The sequence below is a fragment of the Mauremys mutica genome, unplaced genomic scaffold (genome assembly GCF_020497125.1).
Source record: "Mauremys mutica isolate MM-2020 ecotype Southern unplaced genomic scaffold, ASM2049712v1 Super-Scaffold_100095, whole genome shotgun sequence".
Classification (NCBI taxonomy): Eukaryota; Metazoa; Chordata; order Testudines; family Geoemydidae; genus Mauremys; species Mauremys mutica.
Genome location: NW_025423264.1, coordinates 605,929 through 622,498, shown reverse-complemented (window position 1 = coordinate 622,498; position 16,570 = coordinate 605,929). Strand labels below are relative to the sequence as shown.

Below are 16,570 nucleotides of genomic sequence, written 5' to 3'. Positions count from 1 at the left end.
AACTGAAAACAGTTTAAGAAGTGCTCCCGTCTCCGGCACTCAGCTACCCAGCTCCCAATGGGGTCCAAACCCCAAATAGATCCCTTTTACCCTGTAGAAGCTAGCTGTAAAATCCTGTGACCAGGGCAGCTGCCTAGCAGCCTGTGCATCTGCCTGCCAGAGCGAGGGTGTGTAAGGCACTAATCCGGATAGTGGCAGCTAGGTGGCAGGGGGAGAGTGTGAAGAAGCAGCAGAGTGGCGCAGCGGGAGCGTGCTGGGCCCATAACCCAGAGGTCGATGGATCGAAACCATCCTCCGCTACGCGTGCGCTTGTTTCTTTTCCCTCTGGGCCTTCAAGCGAGCCAGTGACCAGCAGAGCTCCAAGATCCTAGGCCATGAGGCAAGAGGTGGCTGAGGCGAAGCGGCGGCCTGCCAGGGAGCTCCCCGGCACCTCTGGCTGCCTGGGCTGAAGGCAAGAGGCAGGCCTGGGCGTGGCAAGGGCCTCCTGTCCAGGAATGAGGCTGCAGTGCTTCCTGGTCCCCTTTTCCCACCCACACCGGCAGGCGGCTGCTGCGGGAGAACACAAGGGAGGCTCTGGGGGCGCTAGGCAGCGCTGTGTGTGTGGCTGTCAGGGGAAAGAGCCGAGGCTCCCGACTCGACCTGCCATTGACTCGCGTGGCTCTGCGCGCTGTCAGCCGGGGCGGGGCGGGCCAGGCCGCGGACGTGACTCAGGCTTGGGCCGCATGGCCGCGCTTTCCTGACGAGGCATGAGGCAGGCCAAGAGCTTTGCACAGCGTACAGGGAAGTGGGAGGGAGGTGTCTTTGAGCCGGCCTGTCTCCTCCGCTTCTCCCTTGCCGCTTGGGCGGAGGCGGGAAGGGAGCGAAATGTTCCCGGCTGAAAGTTTTTGTGCTCGGCTTTGAGGATTAAGCCTGAGCCTCCGGCACGGCTGCTGGCAGATGGGTTTCTGAATGGCATCCAGCCTGCTCTTTGGACCACCAGCTGAAAGCACTGAGGCCAAGAGGCAGCAAAATGGGACCTTTGAGGCTCCCCCCACAGGCCTCTGGGAAGCAAGGAAGTAGCACGGGCGTAGCGTCATCCCTGGGTGGGCTCGAACCACCATCCTTTCGGTTAACAGCCAAACGCGCTGACCCATTGCGCCACAGAGACATGGAAGGGCAAGGCTGTATTGAGCACAAAAGCCAGGAATCAGCTCAGGGTACGGTATAGCACATGCATGCAGTGGTTAGCCAAGCAACAGCAAGGAACTGGACTGCTATGGAAGGAAAGTTCTGTGGGAAGGAACCGAAAAGAGCACCGGGGCTGTGGTACAGCGCTCGCATACACTTTCTTTGGCCTGTTTTGCTGGAAGAGTTAGCAGAGCGAGATTGTTAGTCACAGGTCAGTGAGGGGGTTCTTTGAAATACTGGGCTCTGGGAGCGGATCTGGGCTGGGGAAGATGCGGCGGGGAGTCATGACATTTGTGGCACATGCCGTACCTCCACAACCAGCCTTTTCTCCCTCATTCCATAAACCCACACACAGAGCAGCCTGCTATCTCTGAGGACCAAAAGAGACCATGAAAGAGATCCAACAGCATAAACTTAGGACAAGTAACTGCAGTATTAACCACCAGGAACAACAACAAAAACCCATCATCAACAGGCCAGCAAGCAGGCAACAACACCCATTTCTACCTACCCCCAAAATTTTGGCGTTTGGAACCCATACCCCTTATGGTGAGGACTTTCTAGAGCAGGTGACGCTCTCAGGCCTCAAATGCCAGGTACAGTTACTCTGTCCTTGGTCCAAAATAAATGGGAAAATACACTGGATTACTCCTGCCCCAATAACAAAGAGACTGGGGATCCCGCAGCAGCTGAAATGACCGTTTGGACAAGCTCTCCCATCATGCAATCCGGGGTGGGTGTGACCATGCAAATGACATCACCCCAAAAGGCCTTGACAACACATCACCAACAGATGGCAGGGCAGACTTCATACTGACCCTGCTTCAACTAGATTGTGGCAAAGATTCAAAAACACTGACCATTAAAACTCACCAAACGCCCGTCAATTCATCCTCATCGTCGTATCCGCTCTTTATACTCTACTCCTGAACGTAGCTCTCACATGGACAACATACCCTCCTAACTCAGTGTGCCTAAGGAGGGGTGAACCTGCCCAGGTTGGAAGCGGAGCAGGTCAAAACTCCTGTGCTGATCAGTAGTGGGATCGCACCTGTGAATAGCCCCTGCAGCGTAGCCTGGGCAAGACAGTGAGACATGGCCTCTTTTTATACAGACACCCATCCCCCTGCAGAGCGGGGGATGGGAGCACAGACAAGATGGGGATTCTGACTTGGGGGGAGGGACGCCCCCCCTGCAACACGGATCTTGAAAAGAGGAACAGTGATACCCACACACCACAAAGCCTGGATTGGGGCAGCGGGAACCACACACGGGAGCTAGTTCATGGGGTGGGGGACACACCCACATGCTCCATTGCACCATTCTTAATGAGAAGAATGGGGGCATCCACACAACACGGATCCTTAACGGGCGGGGGGACACCCACACACTCCACTGTTAACCCGGAGGGACAGGGGCACCAGACACTCCCAGTAGCGTGGAGAACACCCACATCCACCGGATCCCTCATGGGGGGTAAGACAGAGGGGATTGTAATGGGGCCCAGCGCACCCACGCACCAGGGATTGTTAAGGGTTGAAGGGACAGGGACACCCACACACACTGAGATCAAGTCCTTGGAGGAACGCAAACCCTCCACAGAAGGACCTGGTCTGTTCGATGATGGCAGCCCAGCCTGGGTGAGTCAAAGTCTCTTTTTATACAGGCACGCCCCAGAGATCCTGACTAGGGGGAGAGAGACACCTACCCACCAGAGATCCTTAATGGTCTAGGCTGCACCCACACACCAGGGATTCTTATGGGTGGGAGGAATGGAGACAGCCAGACACACTGAGATCACTTCCTCCCAGGAGCCTGGGCCAGACAGGGAGACACAGTCCCCCTTTACATCTATCCCAGACAACCTTCCTCCCACCCCCTCCACACAATGCTCTTATCTGGAGGTGAAGCCAGGGAAACCACATGGAGGATTCTTATCTGGGGAACTGGGGGGACCCACTCACCACCAGAGATTCTTAAGGGCAGGAGGATCAGGGACTCCCACCTCTGCAGCATGGGGGTGGGTCGCCTGCTGGGATCATCTGGGCATATTTCACCTCATCAGCTCCCTGCCATTGCCTTGGGGGCCCCTTGTTCGCTGCCTCTGGTACCCAGTTTAGCCTCCTTCCTGAGGGCTGAAACGCTTTGATCTATCTAAGGTCTGTGGGATCAATACGTGTCATGGTGTAATTCTGTGTTATTCGGGGGTCAGACTAGCTGAGCTAATGGCCCCTTCTGCCCTTAAACGCCATGAAAACATTTCCCTGGTTTCTCCTTGCGCCTGCACACAGTGCTCTGGCTCTTACTTTACTTGGTGACGTCAGTGCTTTCCTAGCTCCTGGACAGGGGATGGGGGGCACCGAAACATCCGGGATCTTACCTGAGAGGACAGAGGAGCCTGCAGCTCGACATGAGACTGTCCCCGTCTGGCCAAGGCACAGAGCTCACAAGCAGAGTTTAAAGCTCGAGCTGCCAGGCCACAAAGCAAGCCGAGCTCCGTGGCTGGTGCCTGTGATCCCAGCGCCGGGGGAGGCTGAGGCCAGCGGATCGCTTGAGCTCAGGAGCTCTGGACTTCAGGGGGCTGTGCCGATCGGGTGTCTGCACTAAGCGCGGCATCTATATGGTGATCCCGGGGAAGCTTGGGGTCCCCAGGTTGCCTAAGGAGGGGTGAACCGGCCCAGGTCAGACACGGAGCAGGTCAAAACTCCTGTGCTGATCAGTAGTGGGATTGTGCCTGTGAATAGCCCCTGCAGCGTAGCCTGGGCAAGACAGTGAGACACGGTCTCTTTTTATACAGACACCCCCCCGTAGAGCCTGGGAGGGGGGATGGGAGCACCCACACACTGGGGATTCTGACTTGGGGGGGAGGGACGCAACCAAGCAACACGGATCTTGAAAACGGGAACAGAGACACCCACAGATCCGGGATGGGGGAAGCAGGGGAAACCACACACGGGAGCTAGTTCATGGGGTGGGGGACAGAGACACCCACCAGAGATCCTGGATGGCAGCACCCACACAATGGGGATCTTGAACTGGGAGGAGGGAAGCACCATGTACCAGAGGTTCTGAAGGGGGAACAGGGACACCCACACACCAGGTGTCTTGCAGCAAGAGCTGCGGTCTTGATTTACACAGGGCAGTGATGGGGAATTAACCACGCCCCTTCCGGAGCTTGTTCCACTAGATGATTAGCCTCATTGTCAGGGTCGGCTTCAGGAAGTGCGGGGCCCAATTCGAACAGTTTCGACGGGGCCCCGGCAGGGATGACTAAAACAAAAAAACACTTAAAAAAAACCCTTTCATTTCTTCCATGTATTATTTACTTTCCATGACTATATAAATAATAACAAAATTATCTATTACATACATTGCATCATATATTAATCAGCTGATTTGCACTTTCATATTAGGAAAATAATTTGTTTTGATAGTTGTACAACTGATTTTCTTCACTATTTTATTAAAATTTATAAAATATTTCCTTGTTAATATAAAATTGCCCCCATCCTTTCCCCCCCCCCAGTGCCGCCCGGCCCCGTGGAAACAAACCCTCCTTCCCCAGCTCCGCCCCATCGAAGCAAGGTTCAGGGGCGGGGGCAGGAAGAAACGGCACACATGGGGTGACCAGATCACAGCAGTAAAATAGGACCTGCCCCCCTCCCTGCTCAGCCCCACCATCACACCCCTCTTCACCCCCTAGCCCCCTGCTGGCTTGCTGCATCCCTCCTAGTCAGTCCCCCCCCACCACTTGCCTCCTTTCACCTTCTCCCTCCCCTGCCAGAAACCTCCATGCCCGCCCCTAGATCTCCTGCTGGCTCACTACTCGCCTCTTTGCCCACTCGCCACTTACCCCCTCACCCTTCCCCCCAAGTATAAAGCCTCATTCAAAGCCCCAGGGGTCACTATATTACTGCACACAGCAGTCAATCAATGCAGTTGTAGATAAATCTCTGCTTTATGCATTTTTGTATAACTTTTATATGACTTTGTATTGAACCTTGGTAATATGTTATAGCAGGCCCTAAAGGTAGTGTAATTAAGGTAAAAGAAAAATGTCTTTTTGCTTGGAGTAGAATAAGATCTTCCCCCCACTTTGTAATCAGTTGCCCTGTTGAATGGATGAGGTGTGAATTAGGAAGGTATGGAAGGCAGCACCTCCAGACACCTGCAACCCTTGGAGAGGGGCTGGGAGCCAGATGGAGGAGAGCTTTGCCCAGGCTGTGTGGGACGGAGTTTGGGTGCTGGGTGCAGGCTCTGGGCTGGGGCACAGGTGGGGTGCAGGAAGGGTGGAGGGGTGCAGGCTCTGGGAGGGAGTGCGGAGGGCTGGGTGCAGGCTCTGGGACAGAGTTTGGGGGCCGGAGATGGGGTGCTGGGTGCTTGGGGGGGGAGGGGAGGGGACTGCCATCACATGTGGCTTCCTTCCTCCTCTGCTGCCTCTCACCATAGCCTCGGTGGGGAATGGGGCTGCCCCTTTGTGATGGAGTAGGGACTGTTTGTGTTCCTGTTGAGGTGAGAGCCAGGTATTCAGCTGTAACATGAGCCTGGCCTGGGGGAGGGGAGGTCGTCACCTCTGGCGGGGGCTAGACAAAGGGAAGGGTGGAGTGGAGTCAGTCTTCGGTTTGGGAGCTGGGGGGTGGGTTTTCAGGGGATCCTAGGCTGGGATCCAAGCACCCTGAACCCCCCCAGAAAGGCCAGATTGAGGGGTCCTGGCTCTGAACACAAGCTGGGCTGTATCCTGTGTTCCTGTTGTTCAATAAACCTTCTGTTTTACTGGCTGGCTGAGAGTCACTGTGAGTTCAGGAAGAGGGGTGCAGGGCCGGACTCCCCCACACTCCGTGACAACTGGTGGTGGCGGTGGGATCGACTGCACCCCGTGGACGGCGCTTCCTGCAGTAAGTGACTGGGGAGCAGTAAAACGAAGGGGCGATTAACCCCTGGGAGAGTGTGACCAGCGAGAAGGACTTTGCAGTAACAGGGTCCCCCGGGGGATCACAGCGAGCGATTCCAGGGGCGGAGGAGTCTGCAGCTCGACCCTGGCAAAGAGGTGGTGACCTCAAGGACTGGCACACTAGGGGTCCCCCTGGAACCCGTGGGGAGCGGCGAGCACCCCGGCCTGTGAGCAGCCAACAGGAAGATGTATGCCAAGCAGCGCAAGTGCGACCTGGTGGAGCAGTGCAAGCAGAGGGGGCTGCACTGTGGGAAGCTCACCAAGGCCCAGCTGATTGCCCGGCTGGAGGAGAGAGATCACAGGAATGAACCGGTCCCTGTCTCCGAGGGAAGCAGCCGGGCAGATGCAGCGCAGGCACCAGTGTCTGTCCCCGCTGGGAGTGGTCAGCCGGCCGCTGAGGGCTCCCCGAGACCTCCCACCCCTAGGCCTAGGGGGAGGAGGAGCCCAGCTACCGAGGGCACCGTGATCCCCCCGGCCAGCAGGGGATCGGCCCGGCGAAGCTCCCCCACCAGCCGGGGATCGTCCCGGTGACGCTCGGCCTCCATGGAGCGCAGGCGGCTGGACTTGGAGAGAGAGATAAAACTGAGAGAGTTGGAGGAGCGTAAGGAACAGAGGGAATATGAGGAGAGACAGAGGGAACGTGAGGAGAGACAAAGCCAGCGTGAGCTGGAGGAGAAGCAGAAGCAACGCGAATACGAGGAGAGGGAGAAGGAGCAGCAGCGCAGACATGAGCTGGCCCTGGCCCAGCTGAGCAACAGTAAGGCCCCGGCTGCGGTGAGTGAGGGGGGGCCCAAGCCTACAAAGAGCTTTGATAAGAACTTCCTGGCCCGGCGTAAGGAAGGGGAGGACATAGACACCTTCCTGACGGCCTTTGAGAATGCCTGCGAGCTGCACAAGGTTGACCCTGCAGACAGGATCCAGTTCCTTACCCCCTTACTGGACTCCACCGCCGTGGAGGTGTACAGCCGAATGAAAGGGGCGGAGGCAGGGGACTACAACCTGTTCAAAGAGGCCCTGCTCTGCGAGTTTGGGCTGACCCCGGAGATGTACCGGAAGAGGTTCCGGAGTCAACATAAGAGCCGGGAGGTCACATACCTACAACTGGTCAACCGGGTGCAGGGGTACACCCGCAAGTGGACAGCTGGGGCCCAAACTAAAGAGGACCTGCTTGACCTGAGGCGGTGGTTGATGGACCAGAAGCCGGAGAACCCGCAGCACACAGGCCGGCTGGCCGACCAATATGTGGACAGTCGGGCAGGGGATGGCAGGGAGGAGTCTCGAGGGAACAGGCCTGCCTTAACGCAGAGAGAGAGTCACCGTGGGATCTCCCAGCGGGGCCCTATGGAGAACCCCCACAAAAGGGGAACATCCAGCCTCAGGTCCACCCGACCCACTCGAGGGGACCCACGAGACATGGGCTGCTTTCACTGTGGCCAACAAGGCCACATACGGGCCCAGTGCCCCAAGTTCAGAGACAGACCGAGCAGACCCAACCTGCAGAGGGTTGACTGGGTAAAGACCCAATCGGAGGAGGGGCAACATGCCCAAGAGAGGGGGGCTGGCAGCGTCCCACCTGGGAAGGAGGGAGGAGGGCCCCAGGTCAGCGCCTCTGGGGGGCTGGATGCTCCGGACACAAGGTTCTGCTACAGGGTGGCCACGGGGCTGCCCTCCGGAAACAGTGCCTGGTTTCCCTGGAGGTGGATGGGAGGAAGGTCACTGGGTACTGGGACACAGGCGCAGAGGTGACGCTGGCCCGGCCTGAGGTGGTGGGCCCAAATCGGATGGTGCCTGATACCTACCTGACCCTGATGGGCGTGAGTGGGACCCCATTCAAGGTGCCTGTGGCGAGGGTGCACCTGAAGTGGGGGGTCAAGGAGGGCCCCAAGGATGTGGGGGTACACCCCCATTTGCCCACAGAGGTGCTAATGGGGGGGGACCTCGAGGCCTGGCCAGGCAATGCCCGGGGTACCCTGATCGTGACCCGTAGTCAGAGTCGGCGCAGGGCACTGCACCCTGACAACGGGGAAAGTACTCTGCCCGAGGCGCAAGGCCCTAACCTGGTGGGGAGGGAACGCCCAGAGACACGACCCAGAGAGGCTGCGGCCTCAGACCCAGCCGGTGAGAGGGAGCAGGTCCCCATCCCTGTCCCAGCTGCTGAGTTCCAGGCCGAGGTGCAGAAAGATCCCTCCTTGCAGAAGCCCCGGGACCGGGCTGACCTCAATGCAGCACAGACCATGAGGAGAGGTTGCAAGGAGAGGTTCCTGTGGGAGAAGGGGTTCCTGTACCGAGAATGGGCTCCCCCCAGGGAAGTGGAGTCATGGGGGATTAGGAGGCAGCTGGTGGTTCCCCAGAAGTTTCGCCACAAGCTCCTGTATCTGGCCCATGACATCCCCCTCGCCGGGCACCAGGCAGAGGCTGCTTCAGAACTTTTACTGGCCTGGGGTCTTTACCCATGTCCGACAGTACGGCCAATCCTGTGACCCCTGCCAGCGGGTGGGGAAGGCCCGGGACAAGGGGAAAGCAGCTCTGAGGCCTTTGCCCATCATAGAAGAGCCTTTCCAGAAGGTGGCCATGGACATGGTGGGACCTCTCAGCAAGGCGACCCGGTCAGGGAAGAAATACATCTTGGTGGTGGTAGATTTCGCCACTCGATACCCCGAGGCGGTGGCCTTGTCCTCTACCGAAGCAGACATCGTGGCGGATGCGCTGCTGACCATTTTCAGCCAGGTGGGGTTCCCCCAGGAAGTCTTAACGGACCAGGGGTCCAACTTCACGTCGAAGTTGCTCCAGTCCCTGTGGGAGAAATGTGGGGTCCGACCCAGCTGGGCCTCAGCGTACCACCCCCAGACCAACGGGCTGGTGGAGAAGTTCAACGGGACGCTAAAGATGATGCTAAAAACATTCATGCACCAGCACCCACAGGACTGGGACAAGTACTTACCTCACCTGCTGTTTGCATACAGGGAGGTACCCCAGGAGTCTACTGGGTTTTCGCCTTTCGAACTGTTATATGGAAGGTGGGTAAGGGGGCCCCTGGACCTGATGAGAGATGAATGGGAGGGGAAGGCCGCTCCCGATGGAGAGTCGGTGGTGGAGTATGTCCTGACCTTCCGGGAAAGACTTACCGAGCTCATGGGCCTGGCCAGGGAGAATCTGGCCCGAGCCCAGAGGAAGCAGAAGGTCTGGTACGACCGCACGGCGCGGGCCCGCGCCTTCGCCACCGGGGACCAAGTGATGGTTCTCATCCCCGTGAGGAAAAACAAACTCCAGGCTGCCTGGGAAGGGCCCTTCAAGGTCATCAAGCAACTAAATGAGGTAAAATATGTGGTGGAGCTGTCGAACCGGGCTCATCACCGCCGGGTGTACCATGTGAATATGATGAAGCCATATTATGACCGGGGGAATATGGTGTTGGCCGTGTGTGGGCACTAGGAGGAGCCGGGGGATGACCCTCTAGTGGATCTATTCCCAGGGACAAAGGCTGGTTCCCCCCTGGAGGCGATTCCCCTCTCTGATCAGCTGACCCCGGCCCAGCATGCTGAGATCAGAGGGGTGCTGCAACTGTACCGATAGTTGTTTTCCAACCAGCCTGGGCGCACTAATTTGACTGTCCACCGGGTGGAGACTGGGGCACACACCCCAATACGATGCTCCCCTTTTCAGGTTACCGGGAAGATTGCCCAGGACCTGGAAAGGGAGGTCAGGGACATGCTGGCTTTAGGGGTGATCCAGCCGTCCGCCAGCCCCTGGGCCTCCCCAGTGGTGCTGGTCCCCAAGAAGGACGGGTCGATCCGGTTCTGCGTGGACTATCGAAAGCTCAATGCCATCACCGTATCTGATGCCTACCCCATGCCAAGGCCTGATGAGCTCCTAGACAAGCTGGGAGGCGCTCGGTACCTCACCACCATGGATCTTACAAAGGGCTACTGGCAAGTGCCGCTGGACGCAGAGGCCAGGCTGAAATCGGCCTTCATCACCCCCCTGGAGCTCTATGAGTTTCTGACCCTGCCCTTCGGCCTCAAGGGAGCGCTGGCCACCTTCCAGCGCCTGGTGGATCAGCTACTGAGGGGGATGGAGAGTTTTGCTGTGGCGTATATTGATGACATCTGCGTCTTCAGCCAGACCTGGGAGGACCACGTGTTCCAGGTTGGACAAGTGCTGGACCGACTCCGGGAGGCGGGGTTAACCGTAAAGGCTGAGAAGTGCAAGGTGGGGATGGCTGAAGTATCTTACCTGGGCCATCGGGTGGGGAGCGGCTGCCTAAAGCCGGAACCAGCCAAGGTGGAGGTGATCAGAGACTGGCCCACTCCCCAGACCAAAAAGCAGGTCCAGGCCTTTATTGGGATGGCGGGGTACTATCAGAGGTTCGTGCCCCACTTTAGTGCCATAGCCGCCCCCATCACTGAGCTGTGCAAGAAGGGGAAGCCAGACAAGGTGGTCTGGACCGAGCAGTGCCAGGAGGCTCTCCAGGCACTGAAGGAGGCTCTGCTCAAAGGCCCAGTTCTGGCAAACCCAAACTTTGACAAGCCCTTTATGGTGTTTACCGACGCCTCAGACACGGGCCTGGGGGCGGTGTTGATGCAGGAGGATGAAAAGGGGGAGAGACACCCCATCGTGTACCTGAGCAAGAAGTTGCTACCCGGGAGCAGAACTACGCGGCCATCGAGAAGGAATGCCTGGCCATGGTGTGGGCCCTGAAGAAACTGGAGCCATATCTCTTTGGGCGCCACTTCACCGTGTACACCGACCACTCTCCCCTCACCTGGCTGCACCAGATGAAAGGAGCCAACGCCAAGCTCCTGAGGTGGAGCCTGCTCCTGCAGGACTATGACATGGACGTGGTCCACGTGAAGGGAAGTGCCAACCTGATAGCGGATGCGCTGTCCCGGATAGGAGGCCATGAACTTCCCCAGGTCACTGGGCAAAGTGAGCCCGCTCAGTTCAGTCTCGGAGCGGGGAGAGGTGTGATGGAGTAGGGACTGTTTGTGTTCCTGTTGAGGTGAGAGCCAGGTATTCAGCTGTAACATGAGCCTGGCCTGGGGGAGGGGAGGTCGTCACCTCTGGCGGGGGCTAGACAAAGGGAAGGGTGGAGTGGAGTCAGTCTTCGGTTTGGGAGCTGGGGGGTGGGTTTTCAGGGGATCCTAGGCTGGGATCCAAGCACCCTGAACCCCCCCAGAAAGGCCAGATTGAGGGGTCCTGGCTCTGAACACAAGCTGGGCTGTATCCTGTGTTCCTGTTGTTCAATAAACCTTCTGTTTTACTGGCTGGCTGAGAGTCACTGTGAGTTCAGGAAGAGGGGTGCAGGGCCGGACTCCCCCACACTCCGTGACACCCTTGCCCAGTGTTTGCAGGAGTGGTGGCTGGGGGGAAACCCAGTCAAACTCTGGTTTTACTCTTTTGTTGATGGGTCACTTTAACCCATTACACACCCTTTTCCGCCTCTCTCACCCCGCTTTTCTACTGGGCTTGTTTGCTCTTTTCGGTGGAGCCAGATGAAAACCACAAACCTCAGTGAGAGCAACAGGCTGGAAGACTAGACTGAACCCACCACCCAGCCTAGTCCATCCCAGAGCCCAGGACTGAGGGCAAATGTCCCCCCACCCCCAGGCCACCTTCCACTCCTGGCCTCTCCCAGCACTGCCAGAGATTCTGTATGGCTGCATGAGGCGGGATTTCAACCGGACTCCCCCCGCTAAATTCACCCCTGTTTTGCAACCACTCTGCACCAAGAGCACCTTCCTTCCCTGCCCTAGAGCTGCTGGATGGCTAGAAAGCTGAGCTGGGCATTTGATTGATCTGGAATATTATCATGCCCCCCCTCAAAAAAACCTTAATATCCCCACAGCTTTGGGGGAAGGGAATAGCCCCCCCCCCCCGAAAGCTGGTCTAATTTATTGTTGTAGGGCAAATGAAGGAGCCATAGTTTAATGGAAATATTCAGCCCCTACAGATCTTGCAGCAGGGAAAGCAGAGTTGATGGGAAGGGAACTGGTCTGGATAGGAGCCCCCGTCCTCTTTCTTTGCAAAATAATTTGGAGAGGGGAATCAGATCACTCCGTGCCTCAGTTTCCCTTCTTGCCGGGAAGTGGGGGAGGAGAGATAAGTCTCAGCCTGCCGTGTTGCAGACCTTTCGCATTCTCCCCTCTTGATGTATTTGGTTTCCTCCTCCAAACCTCCCTCTCTCTCTCACCTGGAGTTCACAGCACTAAGGGTATGGCTACACTGGCGAGTTGCAGCGCTGGTAGTTTGCAGCGCTGGTCGTCCAGCTGTGCAGGGCCAGCGCTGCAGTGTGGCCACACTGACAGCTACCAGCGCTGCAGTGTGGCCACATTGGCAGCATTTCCAGCGCTGTACTGAGAGGTGCATTGTGGGCAGCTATCCCACAGAGCACCTCATCCCGTTTTGGCGCCGTTTTGGCGCTGAGTATTGTGGGAAGGGGAAGGAAGTGTGTGGGTCATTCCGCTTCCTGTTCCAACGCCCCGTGGTGCATCGCTTCACTTCCCAGCAGTCATTTTCGCCGTCCACGTTTCTTGCCATTGTGAGTTCAGCACGCTGTGAAATGGACCCTGAGCTGCTGAGGAATTTGCTGCTGACTGTCGCCAGCACATCACGTTTGGCAGTTGAGCTATTCCTCCTTCAGCTCCAAAGTGACAGTGAGGAGTCCGATGATGATATGGATTTGCCTAAAGCAGGTGACATGAAATTGCTTGTGGCGGTAACGGAAATGCTCAGCACCGTGGAACGCCGCTTTTGGGATCGTGAGACAAGCAGTGAGTGGTGGGATCACATTGTCATTGAAGTCTGGGATAACGAGCAGTGGCTGCAGAACTTTCGTATGAGAAAAGCCACTTTCATGGGACTGTGTGCTGAGCTCGCCCCCACCCTGTGGCGCAAGGACACAAGATTGAGAGCTGCCCTGATGGTGGAAAAGCGGGTGGCTATTGCAATCTGGAAGCTGGCAACTCCAGACAGCTACCGGTCGGTCGGGAACCAGTTTGGGGTGGGAAAGTCGACCGTTGGAATCGTGTTGATGCAAGTTTGCAGGGCCATTAATCGCATCCTGCTAAGGAGAACCGTGACTGTGGGGAACGTGCAGGACATTGTGGATGGCTTTGCACAAATGGGTTTCCCTAACTGTGGAGGGGCAATAGATGGGACGCATATTCCTATTCTGGCACCACCCCACCTAGCCTACGAGTACATTAATCGCAAGGGGTATTTCTCTATGGTTCTCCAGGGGCTTGTGGATCACCGTGGGCGTTTCATTGATATTTACACAGGCTGGCCTGGAAAAGTGCATGATGCACGCATCTTTCGGAACAGTGGCCAGTTCAGGAAGATGCAGGAAGGTACATTTTTCCCAGACCGAGAGATCACAGTAAGGGACGTTGAAATGCCCATTGTGATCCTTGGGGACCCCGCTTACCCATTAATGCCTTGGCTCATGAAACCCTATACAGGGAAGCTGAACAGGAGCCAGGACCGTTTCAACTACAGGCTGAGCCGATGCCGAATGACTGTGGAGTGTGCTTTTGGCCGTTTAAAGGGGCGCTGGTGGGCGCTTTATGGGAAGCTAGACTTGGGGGAAAGCAGCATCCCTGCGGTTGTATCCGCGTGCTGTACCCTCCATAATATTTGTGAAGGGAAGGGTGAAACATTCAGCCAGGCATGGACCAACGAGGTGCAAGTCCTGGAGGCTGAATTTGCACAGCCAGACAGCAGGGCTACTAGAGACGCCCACCACAGGGCAACAAGGATTAGGGATGCCTTGAGGGAGGAATTTGAGGCTGAAAGCCAACAGTAATGTTTTTTTGCCTTGACCAGGAGTGACGTGCACTGGTTACAGTGCTTTTAAGTGCCTGTGTTTTCCTTGATGTTTGTTACCTGTGTTTTCATTGGGGTTTGTTATCTTTCACTTTATGCAATAATAAAAACTGTTTCATAATCAAAGAAATCATTTATTTAAAAAAAAGGAAGTACACGGGCAGGGGGGTTGGTTGTTGAACTGTACATTCATAGTTTTGCATATGTACTGCCAGGAGTGCTGTGCACCTCAGGATTGTACTGTTGCATTGTGATGGAGGTTGAGTGCAGATGGTAAGGGTCGTAGTTCTCTGGGCTCATAGGTGACCGTACAGGTGTCGGGGGCAGCTGGTGATGGTGTAGGTAAGAACCTGGATGCTGGGGAACGGGACTTGGAGCTGACATTGGTGCATAGGGGAAAGAGGTTTGGGAGGGTGGGGGTTTGGAACAGTAGTGCTCTGCCTGCATTGCTACCAGTGACTGCATACAGTCTGTTTGGCGCGCAATGAGGTTTATAAGCTGCCTCGTGGTTTTCTTCAGCGTCAACGCCTTTCTCCTGCTTTCTGTTTCCCTCCAGTGCTGCATCTTTTCTCTACAGTCATGCGCATTTTTATTCTCTGTTGAACACTGGTTCATAACTGCCTTCCCCAAATCTTCTTTGCTTTTGTTAGTTTTCCTCCTCAGGTTTTGAAGCTTTCTTTCAGTCACTGATAAGACCGGCCCAGGACTACTCAAGGTCACTGTAAAAATACAGCAAATGATACATTTTAAGAGAGCTTGCATTGTGTATAATCTGAAGTTATTTTAAAGTCTCACAAGCATTCCTCACACATTTCAGCAACTGCTAGAGAATTCACAGCCTCCCAGAAATGGTAATGGTAATTAACCCTGGGTTTCCTTCCGCGGTCTGCACGAGCAGGGTGCTTCTTGCTTCATGGCTAGACTGCCTGTTTTTGGGCTTTGTTAAACGCAGCACTGCCATGTCCCCAGGAATTAACCCTGGGGTTCCTGCCGCGGTCTGCTCGAGCAGGGTGCTTCTTGCTTCATGGCTAGACTGCCTGTTTTTGGGCTTTGTTAAACACAGCACTGCCATGTCCCTCAGGAATTAACCCTGGGGTTCCTGCCGCGGTCTGCTCGAGCAGGGTGCTTCTTGCTTCATGGCTAGACTGCCTGTTTTTGGGCTTTGTTAACCCTGGGGTTCCTGGGGTTCCTGCCTGCCGCGCTATGCAGTTGGGGAAACCAGCACTGAAACACTCCCTCCATTTCCCACAGGAGTTAATACTTGAAGATATCTCCCTTCTGCGGGTTACCAAAGAAGCAAGGGAGGGTCTCCTACAACAATGCGGATTCCGCCCTGGCCCTTATGCAGCTTGCCTCTGTGCAAGCATGGTTCCCCCACCCCTCCTGGAACAGTGGCGCGGACGCGTTAGCCTGAATGGGACAGGGACCACAATGGCTCTCCCTTTAAACTTGGTCACGCGAATTGCCTATGCTCTTGCAGAAACTTTTGAAGAGATTACAGAGGCAGATTACTGCGACGTGATAGACCACATCAATGGGATATTCCATGTCTAGGCATGCAGGCATGCAGCCATACCATCCCCTCTCCTCTCCCAAAAACATTGCATTGCAATAAAAGCTGCTTACCTGGGACCTGCTCCTGTGATTCTTCTGCACCAAGTTCCAGGGGCTGCGACTGGCTAGCTTCCTCCTGGCTTGAGAAGAGCTCCTGACTGCATGCCTCCTGGGACTCCGGGGTGTCTTCCCCCACCACAGTAGCCTCACTGTCTGCCTCCCCCTCCCCCTCCTCTACCGGCTCTGAACTGTCCATTGTGGTCCTTGGATTTACAGAGGGGTCACCCCCATAAATCGCATCCAGCTCCTTGTAAAACCGGCAGGGCGTGGGGGCACTGATTCTTCTGCACCAAGTTCCAGGGGCTGCGACTGGCTAGCTTCCTCCTGGCTTGAGAAGAGCTCCTGACTGCATGCCTCCTGGGACTCCGGGGTGTCTTCCCCCACCACAGTAGCCTCACTGTCTGCCTCCCCCTCCCCCTCCTCTACCGGCTCTGAACTGTCCATTGCGGTCCTTGGATTTACAGAGGGGTCACCCCCATAAATCGCATCCAGCTCCTTGTAAAACCGGCAGGGCGTGGGGGCACTGCCGGATCTGCGGTTCCCCTCACGTGCTTTGCAATAGGCACTCCACAGTTCCTTTACTTTTACCCTGCACTGCAGCGCGTCACGCTCATGGCCCCTTTCCAGCATGGCTCTCGGTACCTGGGCAAAGGTATCATAATTCTTATGGCTAGAGCGCAGCTGTGCCTGCACAGATTCCTCCCCCCAAACACTGATGAGGTCCATCAGCTCGCCATTGCTCCATGCTGGGGCTCGTTTGCCACGTGGAGGCATGGTCACCTGTAAAGATTCACTGATTGCATTCCATACCTGCCTGAGCAAACAGGAAGGGGATTTTTAAAATTCCCGGGGCATTTAAAGGGAGGGTCACCTGAGGCCAGGGAAGTAGAGTCTGACCTGATGAGCAGAGTGGCTGAACAGGCATTCTGGGATACATCCTTATACCCTGGAGGCCAATCACAGCGCTGGTGTGTGGCCACACTTGATGACCAGTGCTGCAGCACCAGCGCTGGA

The 16,570-nt window shown here is 56.3% G+C and overlaps 2 non-coding genes across 2 annotated transcripts; one reads left to right on the top strand and one right to left on the bottom strand.

Moving 5' to 3' along the window:
* Positions 1-228: 228 nt before the first annotated feature.
* On the top strand, positions 229-300 carry TRNAM-CAU. The gene has a single exon. It is a non-coding gene; the product is annotated as a tRNA-Met (tRNA).
* Positions 301-1,073: 773 nt separating this feature from the next.
* On the bottom strand, positions 1,074-1,147 carry TRNAN-GUU. The gene has a single exon. It is a non-coding gene; the product is annotated as a tRNA-Asn (tRNA).
* Positions 1,148-16,570: the final 15,423 nt, after the last annotated feature.